The sequence below is a fragment of the Dipodomys spectabilis genome, unplaced genomic scaffold (genome assembly GCF_019054845.1).
Source record: "Dipodomys spectabilis isolate Male_0828 unplaced genomic scaffold, ASM1905484v1 ptg001954l, whole genome shotgun sequence".
In the NCBI taxonomy this organism is placed as follows: Eukaryota; Metazoa; Chordata; class Mammalia; order Rodentia; family Heteromyidae; genus Dipodomys; species Dipodomys spectabilis.
The window spans coordinates 1-10,106 of NW_024872631.1; the positions used below are offsets into that span (position 1 = coordinate 1).

At 36.9% G+C, this 10,106-nt stretch overlaps 1 non-coding gene across 1 annotated transcript; it reads left to right on the plus strand.

Moving 5' to 3' along the window:
- The first annotated feature begins 6,080 nt into the window (after nucleotides 1-6,080).
- On the plus strand, nucleotides 6,081-6,187 carry LOC122103157. The gene has a single exon (XR_006146716.1). It is a non-coding gene; the product is annotated as a U6 spliceosomal RNA (small nuclear RNA).
- Nucleotides 6,188-10,106: the final 3,919 nt, after the last annotated feature.

The window sequence follows — 10,106 nt, forward strand, 5'->3', positions numbered from 1 at the left end:
TGGTTCGCCCCCTGTTGCTCTCTATCACACTCACAGAGTCCTTTGCAAGTTTTCAATCTATTCATTCACCATGTTTACAAGGAGTGTTTGTAGAGCTTTTTGGGAACTCTTCTCTGCATTATTCATTAACTAATCGGTCTCCTGATTATCATGAGTGGGAATTCGTATACCCAGACTTGCCATTTTTCTTGTTTTTTTGGCTTGTTTTGCCCATTTGGTATGAAGGTAAAACCAATTTGTGCTAGAACACTATTTTAAGGCAAGCATCAACTGGAGTTCTGTAGTTGCGCAGTCAAAATGTCTGCAGATACAATCTAGTTCATCAGATACAATCTATTCAACATCAAACAACCATGAACTAAGGGGCTACTAAATGCAAAAAGGATTTGACACACCAGAAATTATTAGGTTTAGGGAGAAATGTGGAGAAAAATGGGATTAGAGGGATGTGGAGAGGTAAGAGAAGAGTGAATTTAACCAAGTCCTAATTTCTGAGCGGGAAATGGATTGGACAGAATGATAGGAGAGAGATTTTAAAAACTAAAGAAAAAAATGGATAAACAAAAATTTAAATTTAAGAAGTGAAACACTTAAAAATTATGTAAATTTAAAGAAATGATATTGAGAGAAGAAAAGGAAAGGATGAAATGAGAGGACGGATAGAAAGGAAACATGAAAAACTAAAAAGTTAAAAGTTTTAAAATTAGTTACTTGAAAATTATATTGGTATAAAGAGATAATACTGCTATTAAAGAAGTTAAGCCTAAGACGTTTTGAATAGAGTAATAAATTTCTGGATTAAGTATGAACACAATGGGGAATAAGGTCTAATAATCGACCACAGGTAAATATCTGGGGATGAGCAGAACGGCAATTAACTCAAACAAAAAAAGAAGAAAGAGAGAAAAAAATGAAAACAATAAAAAAGGACCAAAAGGTCAGAAGAGATTAAACACACACACACACACACACACACACACACACACACACACACACACACACACACACACACACACACACACCAAAAATAAAAAATATGAGAAAAAATTAACATCAAACACTTAAAAAAATAAAAATTGAAAAAAAGGTTAAAATAGAGTTCTTTGATTTTTTTTTTTTTTGGGTGGGGGTAATGGGATGACACTGTATCTCCCCTGTGTCCATATCCAGTCACTTGGTTATGCTTGCTTATGCTTGTGTGCTTGTGGTGTTTGGTTTTCGTTTTGCTTGATTGATTTCTTAAGTTAGTATTTTTGGGCAGGCAGAAAAATGCTCTGCTTTACTCAGGATTTTGTGATCCTCCTCCCAGGCTATTTCAGTGGGAGGGAGATCTGCTTTGAGTATCACAAAAGAGGGAGATGGCTGTTTCCTCCAGTGTGAAGATGCTGTGATGAGTCTAGGTTCTGGGTAGGGTTGAGGCCTTTTAGGAAACAATAGCTTTTCCCTGAGGCGCAACTCCTGAAATACTCATGGAACCCATTCTCAGGGTTTATGTTTACTGAGCTTCAATTGTTTGTCTAGGCTACTCTAATGAGGGGCAGCCTTTAGTTTTGTTTACCCTGTGAAGGAAATCACTCCTCTGAGGACACCCAGCTACCACTGGCTGGGTGGGGTGACATTCCCCTGGGTGGAGCTGACCCTGGCAGGTCATGTCTACTTCCTATGACCTGCTAAATGACTCTTTTGTTTTCTTCCAAAGCCTGAGTTGGAGCTATCTGCTCAGCCCTGAGTAGCACAGTATCATAGATGGAGATCTCTGGTGGTGGGGGAGGGGAGGCCTTCCCTCCTCTGCTCCCTGAGGAGTGAGGATGTCAGGATTCTACTCATGCTGGATTGTTGGTTCCTGGGTCGTCTCTGGTCTGTGATCTGCAGGATGAAGATATCTGCTCCTTGTCAGTTCTTGCTGGTGTTGAGTAGAATATGCTCACCGGCCTCATCTGGGGCCTTTGTTGTGGACTCTCTCTGTAGATATGGTGGCTATAGCCACTGGCGCTGTCCCTACTGATGCCACAGCTGTGGCTACTGGCAAGTGCTCAGGTCTGTCATCTTGCCTGGATTTTCCCTCTCTTGCCAAATTCTCTGTACTGTGATGGCACACTAACTGCTTTCTATGCAAGAGCTTGTTTACCCTCCAGCTTTTCGTCTTCCATCTTCCCCCAAATCCTCATGGTTTTTTATGAGTGGTTTTTTAGTGAAAAATGTTTTTGGTGTTTATATTTTCAGTTGGCATAAAATGAGCCTACTTTTGTCTTAATTTAATAAATAAAACTCTCTGATTCTATGACAGCATAAACTTTTTGGGTAATGGTTAAGACTAGGTTGCCTTTCTGAAAAAAATAATCTTATCACCCAAAAAAGAGGAACAAAAGGAAAATAAAATATGACAGGAAACTTATAAATCTTAATGGACTAATAGTCTGTTAGTTTGTTTTAATTTTTACTGAAAAATTAAAGTAAAACTTGACAATGTTTTATTAACATATTTAAATTTCTTCATCCTTTTTATTTAAGATTCACTTTAAAAAGAAATTCAACAGGTGACAATGTTTTTTTTCCTGACTTTTCCAAAGAAATGATCATTTCATCATTATAGTGTATAGCACAATATACCCAGAAAGCATTAGTTAAGGAAAAAAATTCCTATTCTTTGGTTTGCTTCAGTGTGTATCTAAAGCTGCATATCACATCTTACCCACCCTATTGTCAGTCTTCTCATTTGAAATATTTCAATAACTTTTCATTCCTTGGTTTGTCAGCCAGCAAATCTTTATAAAACAACATGCTTTCATTCATTGTGCTTTCCAAAATGTATCTCACAAATGCCTAGAACGAAGCACAATCTGAAATATCTGTGGAGTTTTCCACCTAGAGTACAAAGTAATCACTTTCCATACTCCTTAGAACCAGCTGTTCACTGGCATTAATTGCTCTGTCACTTCCATGATTTAAAACAACAGCATTTGACAATGGCGTACATTTTAATTGGTTTACCACATTTGGTTCGTTTTCAGCAAGGACTGTCTTCACGGAAGATGGTAATAGATGAGGTTTGCAATTATGTATTTTAAAAGGGCTCTAAGTTGTGGATATTGAATATCCATTTCAGTGACTAAATATTTAAATTAAATCCTATGAAGTATACTCCTTCAATTTTCTGGCTAAAGTGTTCTACAATCTCTCTCTCTCTCTCTCTCTCTCTCTCTCTCTCTCTCTCTATATATATATATATATATATATATATATATATATTGTCGGCCGTGGGGTTTGAACTCTGGGCCTGGGCACTGTCCCTCAGCTCTTCAGCTCAAGGCGAGTGCTCTACCACTTGAGCTACAGCACCACTTCCGGTTTTTTGGTGGTTTATTGGAGATAGGAGTCTCACTGTCTCTCCTGCCCCGGCTGGCTTTGAACCGCAATCCTCAGATCTCAGCCTCCTGTGTAGCTAGGATTACAGGTGTGAGCCACCAGCGCCCAGCCAATCTAGATATTTTTAAAGGAAATATTGTACGTTGTTTCCTTGGTGACAATGTAATTGGAAGACTTAACATTTTCATGCACCATTGCCGTCTTAAATGAAGTAGATGTACATGGGTTTGCATACAGAACTTTTGGAACAGCATTAATGTTGATCTTGGATGGAATTTGATTGGGAATTGTGGCAGGTTTTCATGGTATGAGAAGAAAAAGGCCACACTAATATTTTATCTGCTACAATGCTATATTAGTTTATTCAAACACACACATACACACATATACACAGATATACACATGTGTAGTATGAAGACCCAGTAAGTATGCAAGAAAATATTTTAATAGGAATTCCATAAGATATTTAGTCTGCTGAGATCTAATTAGAATTTGTAGACATATCTAGTTGCTTCAACCCCTGGACAAGTCATTATCATTGGTGAAGGTGTTGCCATTTGAATTTAGAATGCCCCAGAAAGACCTATGTGTTAAAGAAAAATGACTTATCATTTCCTCCCAGACTGTGGAGAATACCTGAATAGTTCTTTTGGAGATTAAGTTCTTCAGAGTGAAACCTATGAGAACATGGACTGTCATCTACTTTCTTCTTTTCTCTTTAATCATTCTAGGTCAAAAACATTTCTTTTTGACATACTCCCCACCTTGACGTTGTCTTGTCATAGGCCACCAAAGCCATAAAACCAATTGAACATACACTCAAACCTTCAAACTTATAAATCTGAGTAAGCCTTTCTGCTTATTAAATGGACAATATCACTTATTATGGTAGGTTATAAAGCTAACACAGAAATCTAGTCTTTCTAACAAGGTAAAGTATATAAAAATGCTTCATTATAAAATATCTAACTCCAAGTTGTATTTTGTGTTTTTGTTTCTGTAGATCCTAGAGCTTAAACTCACGGCCTGAATGGTGCTTTTGTGTTCAAGGCCAGTGCGCTACATAAAATCTGACCTGGAACTCCATTTCTCCTGTTGGTTAATTGGAAATAAGAATCTAATGAACTTTCCTATGCAGGCTGTCGTATTCATGTTGCATACTTTATGTAATGCCGATTCTCAACATTGTATAGATGCTCCAACTACAATATAAAAAAAAAAAACTTAAAACATACTAAGGATATTTGTAAAGTATAAAATGAAGGAAAAATTTTCATCCTTTACAAATCTATGCAAAATCTATGCTAAACAATTGATATTTTACTGTACCTTTCCTACAACCAGTTTGATATAGTTTAATACTTGTCACACCAAGTTTCTCTGTATTCTACTGGATATTTACTTTTTCACATATGTGTGTATATGTATACATATATGCATCTATCTATATATGTTTCAATGTCGATCATCGGACTTGAAGCTGCTTTGTTTTGCTGTTCAGCAATTGAACCTTGCCGGCTCATTCTGTGACAATATCTGTGCTCATTCTCATCATTCCTTTATTTACCAAATCATCACCTTCTAAAATCAGCTTCATTTCTTGGGTAAGTTTACCAATCAGTCCAACCAATATCCACCCAGAGGGTCTTAATAAATCAAGTTTTAAGGAAGAAGATAACATGAAGTGACAACTACAGAAATTCTACAGAGACCTGACATCTTTCACATTTCTGCCTTCCTTCTCTTCTCATTCTTCAAAAGCATTGACTAACACTATAAATATACTGCAATTATAAGTTAAGGATCAGTGGGGTTTTTCCCAACCTGAAGCCTTCTTTTCCGTGATTCTTGACATAAACTTTTTGGGAGATTTTTTGAATTGTGAGGGGATTCCATCCAAAACAAAGCCATGTATATCAAGAAAATCAATATTTTCAACTCAGATTACTCAACAAAAGAGGGAGAAAATTAAGGTTAGCTATATATGTTAAGCACAAATATAGCAATATCAAGATATCTTGAAATTGTATACTTTTATTGGATAAAGTGGCTCAATCCTGTAATATTATCTACTTAGAAAACAGAGATTAGAGCATTGCATTTCCAGGCAAGCCCAAACAAAAAAAGACTTTTCAGAAACTCTAACCATTTGCTGGGTGCAATGTGTTTTGCTTGTGTTTGGAGGACTACAGTCCAAGCAGGCCCAGCATAGTGATACTACCTCAAAATAAGCAATCAAATTACAATCTGCAGGTATGGCATAGTAGAGATGCCAAAGTTGTAAAGTTCCTTTCGTTGCTGCAATTGGTTTTCCTGTATCCCTATTTAAATATTTTTCCCTTCCCCTCCACAAATGATGCCAACATCAAAAATGTGTGCTTATGTAAGAAATGCATGATTCTAAAATTTCATGACAATTCTTTTGAACTTACTTTTTGTGGAATTGTCTAGTTTAAGAAAATCAATTACACTTTCTATATAAAAAATGTTCTTGGGCTGGGAAGGTGGCTCAGTGGTAGAGTGCTTGCCTTGCATGCCTGAGTCCCTGGGTTCAATTTCTCAGCAGCACATAAACAAAAAGAAAAAAGCTGGAAGTGGCGCTATGGCTCAAGTGGTAGAGCTATCGCTAGCCTTGAGCTGAAGAGCTGAGGGACAGCGCCCAGGCCCAGAGTACAGGCCCCACGACCGGACCCCCCAGAAAAAAAACATGTTCTGTGCTTAATCTGGTAGCCCATTTACTAACATTGAAATGATACAGAGAAGATTAGCATGGCCCCTGAACAAGGATGACTCGCAAATTCATGAGGCAATCCATATTTATACAACAACAGATGCTGGAGGGGATGTGGCCACAAGGGAACCCTACTCCATTTTTGGTGGGAGTGTAAACGTGTTCAACCACTTTGGAAAGCAGTATGGAGTTTCTTCAAAAGACTCCACATAAAGCTCCCCTATGACCCAGCAACCCCACTTTTGTTCATTTTCCCAAAGGATCACAAACAAGACCATACTAAAACTACCAGCACAACTATGTTTATTGCAGCATTATTTACCATAGCTAAGATATGGAACCAACCCCTATGCCCCTCAGTAGATGAATGGATCAAGAAAACGTGGTAAATATATACAATTGCATTCTATGCTTCCATCAGAAAGAATGATATCGCCCAATTTGTTTGGAAATGGAAAGACTTGGAAAAAAATTTATTAAGTGAAATAAGCCAACTCCAAAGAAACATAGGTCCCATGGTTTCTCTTATTTTCAATAACTAATATATGTCCCGGATTATCATAAAATGTCAAAAGCTATGTGCATTTGACCAGATAAGATGATGTTAAGCTAAATGAACCCCAAGATAGGGACACAAGTGGTTCTATCTTGTTATTATTTCTAACATACAAATACTATATGATGTGATTTTTTTGTTTCTTTGTATGTTCCTCAACCATGCTATAACCCCTTTTTTCACTATATTTGAAGTTGGTGTGCCTACATCTTGTATATACGTTTCTTTAATTTGGGGAGGGGAAGGAAAAAACAAAATGCTTAAATAGGGATACGGTTTGACCTTTGGTAACAATGAGATGCACAAGACACTATGTTGAAAAATGAATTGTACAATTTAGGCAGGGGGAGGGGGAGAGGAGGAGTGGAGTGTACTTGTGGAGGTGGGAGAGAAGGGATGGTGGGGGAAAAACAAAGGAGGAGGTAACAATGCTTGTTAAGAAATGTACTCATTACCTTGCTCATGTAAATGTAACCCCTCTGTGCAGTATTGTTAAAATAAAAAAATGTATAAAAATGTTCTGAGATTGAAGAGTTCATTTCCCTTATTTTACCCATATAATATCATTAAAAAATAAATTAATGCAAAACACTGACATGAAGGTATTATGAATAAATCTGTGTGTTTGTGCATGAGTGCACACGTGTTGGTGTGATCAGAATTTGAATTCAGGGCTTCAAGGTCTTGCTAGGCCTTTCCTCTCTAGATTGGTGAGCTATTATATGAGCTACATCTCCACTCCTGGCTCTTTGCTAGTTCATTAAAATTTTTGAAAAATAATCTCAAATATTTTTTTGCCCTGATTGGCTTCCAATTGTTCTCCACAGATCTCAGCCTCCTGAGTAGATATCTCAAGTAGACAAGATTACAGGTGTGACCAACCAGCACAAGGCTGTCAGAATAATTTTAAAAGTAGAAGAAAATTTACTTCATGGGGGCCTGTTATTATCATCTCCTACTTTTAAAGCACTTTGCTTTAAAAGTAAATGTGAATTTATTAAATTAAATGTGAATTTATTTCTCTTTTGGATTCTTAAAAGACAGAAAGTGATGATATTTAAATGTTTTGGTACTTTTTTAAAAGAAAAATGGAAGTGTAGGACAGAAGAAATTTGGCTGTCTTTGAAAATCAATTTATAAGCTCAATTATGTACATGATAACGCAATGTCGCCAACACAGTCTGTGCTGAAGTCAAATTGTGACAGAAAAAATCATCATGGGGAATAATTGCTATGCTATTATTTCTTGGGCAATATGAATATTGAATTTAGAGTGTAAGAGAATGGTGAGATTTTACCTACCTTTTCTGTAATTGATGAAAGATTTTTGGAAACTTTGATTCATTTCCTTCCTCACTGTGTGTCTTTGGGCCATTCACTTAGTGCCTTTAATTACAATTTTCCCAACACTAAAATGGTAATAACATTAGCATTATAGCAAATGTTATCTTAAGAATTAAGAGAAATAAAACTTGTGAAAAATTTAACATAAACTTCTATGAATGAGCTTTGAGTTTAGCCAACAGTTTTTTAAATACTAAATAAAATGTATTACAGAAACCATTACATGTAGTGAGCAACCAGAAGTAATGTTACCTATTGACAATGCTCTGCTTCCAAGGAACCCAGGTGGATAACTTCTCATGCTGTAAATCAAAATGGTTATCTTATGTTTTGATAGTGTAAAAATATCAGGGACATTATAAAGAAGGAATGTTGTAGACAGATGTGAAGTCCATATGAAAATGTACAAAACTGATAAAACATAATCGTATCTGAACAGTATATTTTGGTTTACATAATTTAAGGTACATCACAAAGATAGGGAAAACCTAGAAGAATGAACTATCTTTTTGAAATCCTATCATAGATCCTTAGCAGGATGAACTCTTTCCTCATTCTTGTAGAGGCATCATCAGATGAGAGGAACTCTATTTTTTTGTTTGTTTCCTTCCATTTATTCTTCAGTTTGAAATCAACTACATGAGACTGAAAGAACCAAAATTAGACATGCAGGGTTTGGAAAGAGCAATCAACATAAAATAAATAATGTACATAAAGTTTTGTAAAAGGTCTACCCAAATTGAGTTATATAGTCTCAAGCATAAACAGAAAATGATTTAAGCAATATCATTTTATTGAAAATTGAAAAATGTTAGGCGTTGTTTAATTTTTCCTTTCTACTACATTGAATTAAGTATTGATTTTGTATAGAGACATTAAAGATGAGATTAATAAGAAACTTGATTTAAAATGGACAAAAGTTCTGAATAGACATGCTTTCCAAAAAGCCCTGAAAATCACAAAGTTGTGTGTAATACCACTTCTATGCTGGCTTAATGCTTTCTGAACAGACGTCATTAGAGAAATGCAGCTCAAAATTACTATGATACTACTTCATAATTATTATAACTCTTATCAAAAAAATCAAAGAAGCCAGGTGTGGTGGTAAAGGCTTGTAATTCCAAGCATTTAGGGGGTTGGAGTAAGAGGATTTGATTCTAAGGCCAGTCTGGGGTACTGCTCATAGTAAAAACCTGCCCTTTAAAAAACTCAGAAGGTAATAATGTTGTGAGAGTGTGGAGAAAAGGAAATTTTGTACTCTCTTGGTCAAAATACAGGTTAATATTCTCGTTGTAGAAAGTAGTATGCAGTTTTCTAAAGAAATGCAAAGATGAAATATCATCTGACCCACTAATCATGTGATTATTTCTCTTTGGGTAACTCGAGCTTTGTGTTTTACAGATACACTTCAGGATTTCTTTTTCATGAATCAAACATGGGAAAGAACTAAATGCAACGTCCCTTAATTCAAAAAAGAATAGAAGCTATATTTATTTGTATTACTGTGCATGAAGAAATCCTGGAGATTTCTGGTTAATTCAGAGGGACCCATGCAAAAATATAGGACAAGAGGAAAGTAAAACTCTTTTTAAAGTATAATAGATTATCATTGATGAAAAGTTTTAGTGGTCATTTTTCCTTTTTTTTTTTGCCAGTTGTTCAATACAGCAGCAAGGCTGTACCCTGGAGCCCTTTCTATGTTACCACGTGAACCTCCACTTCTGTAGTGCTTGTGGGTGTGGTGCCTCCTCAAGTGGGGCCCCCTCCCTTGTGGTGGATGTGCAGTGAAAGGATTGTGTGTGGATGGTCCCCAGCATTGCCAGATGAGCCCTGCCCACCCTGCCCACCTCCCTTCCCAGTCTCACTTGCTCAATTTCACCCAGGAGCTGGCAGCCATGAGGCTGAAGTTGAGCCACTGCTGCCCTCTCCTCTGTCAGCTGTGATGGTACTTGTCTGTGGTGGTCCTGGGTTCAAGTGCCATCCCAGTGAGACTGTTCTGGGGTCACTGCCTGCCCCCATGGGTGTAGGGTGGAGGACACCATGTTTGTACACTGCACAGTCCACAGGAGAAGGAAGGCTTGGTGGACAGTTCGCCCCATTGGGGCCAGG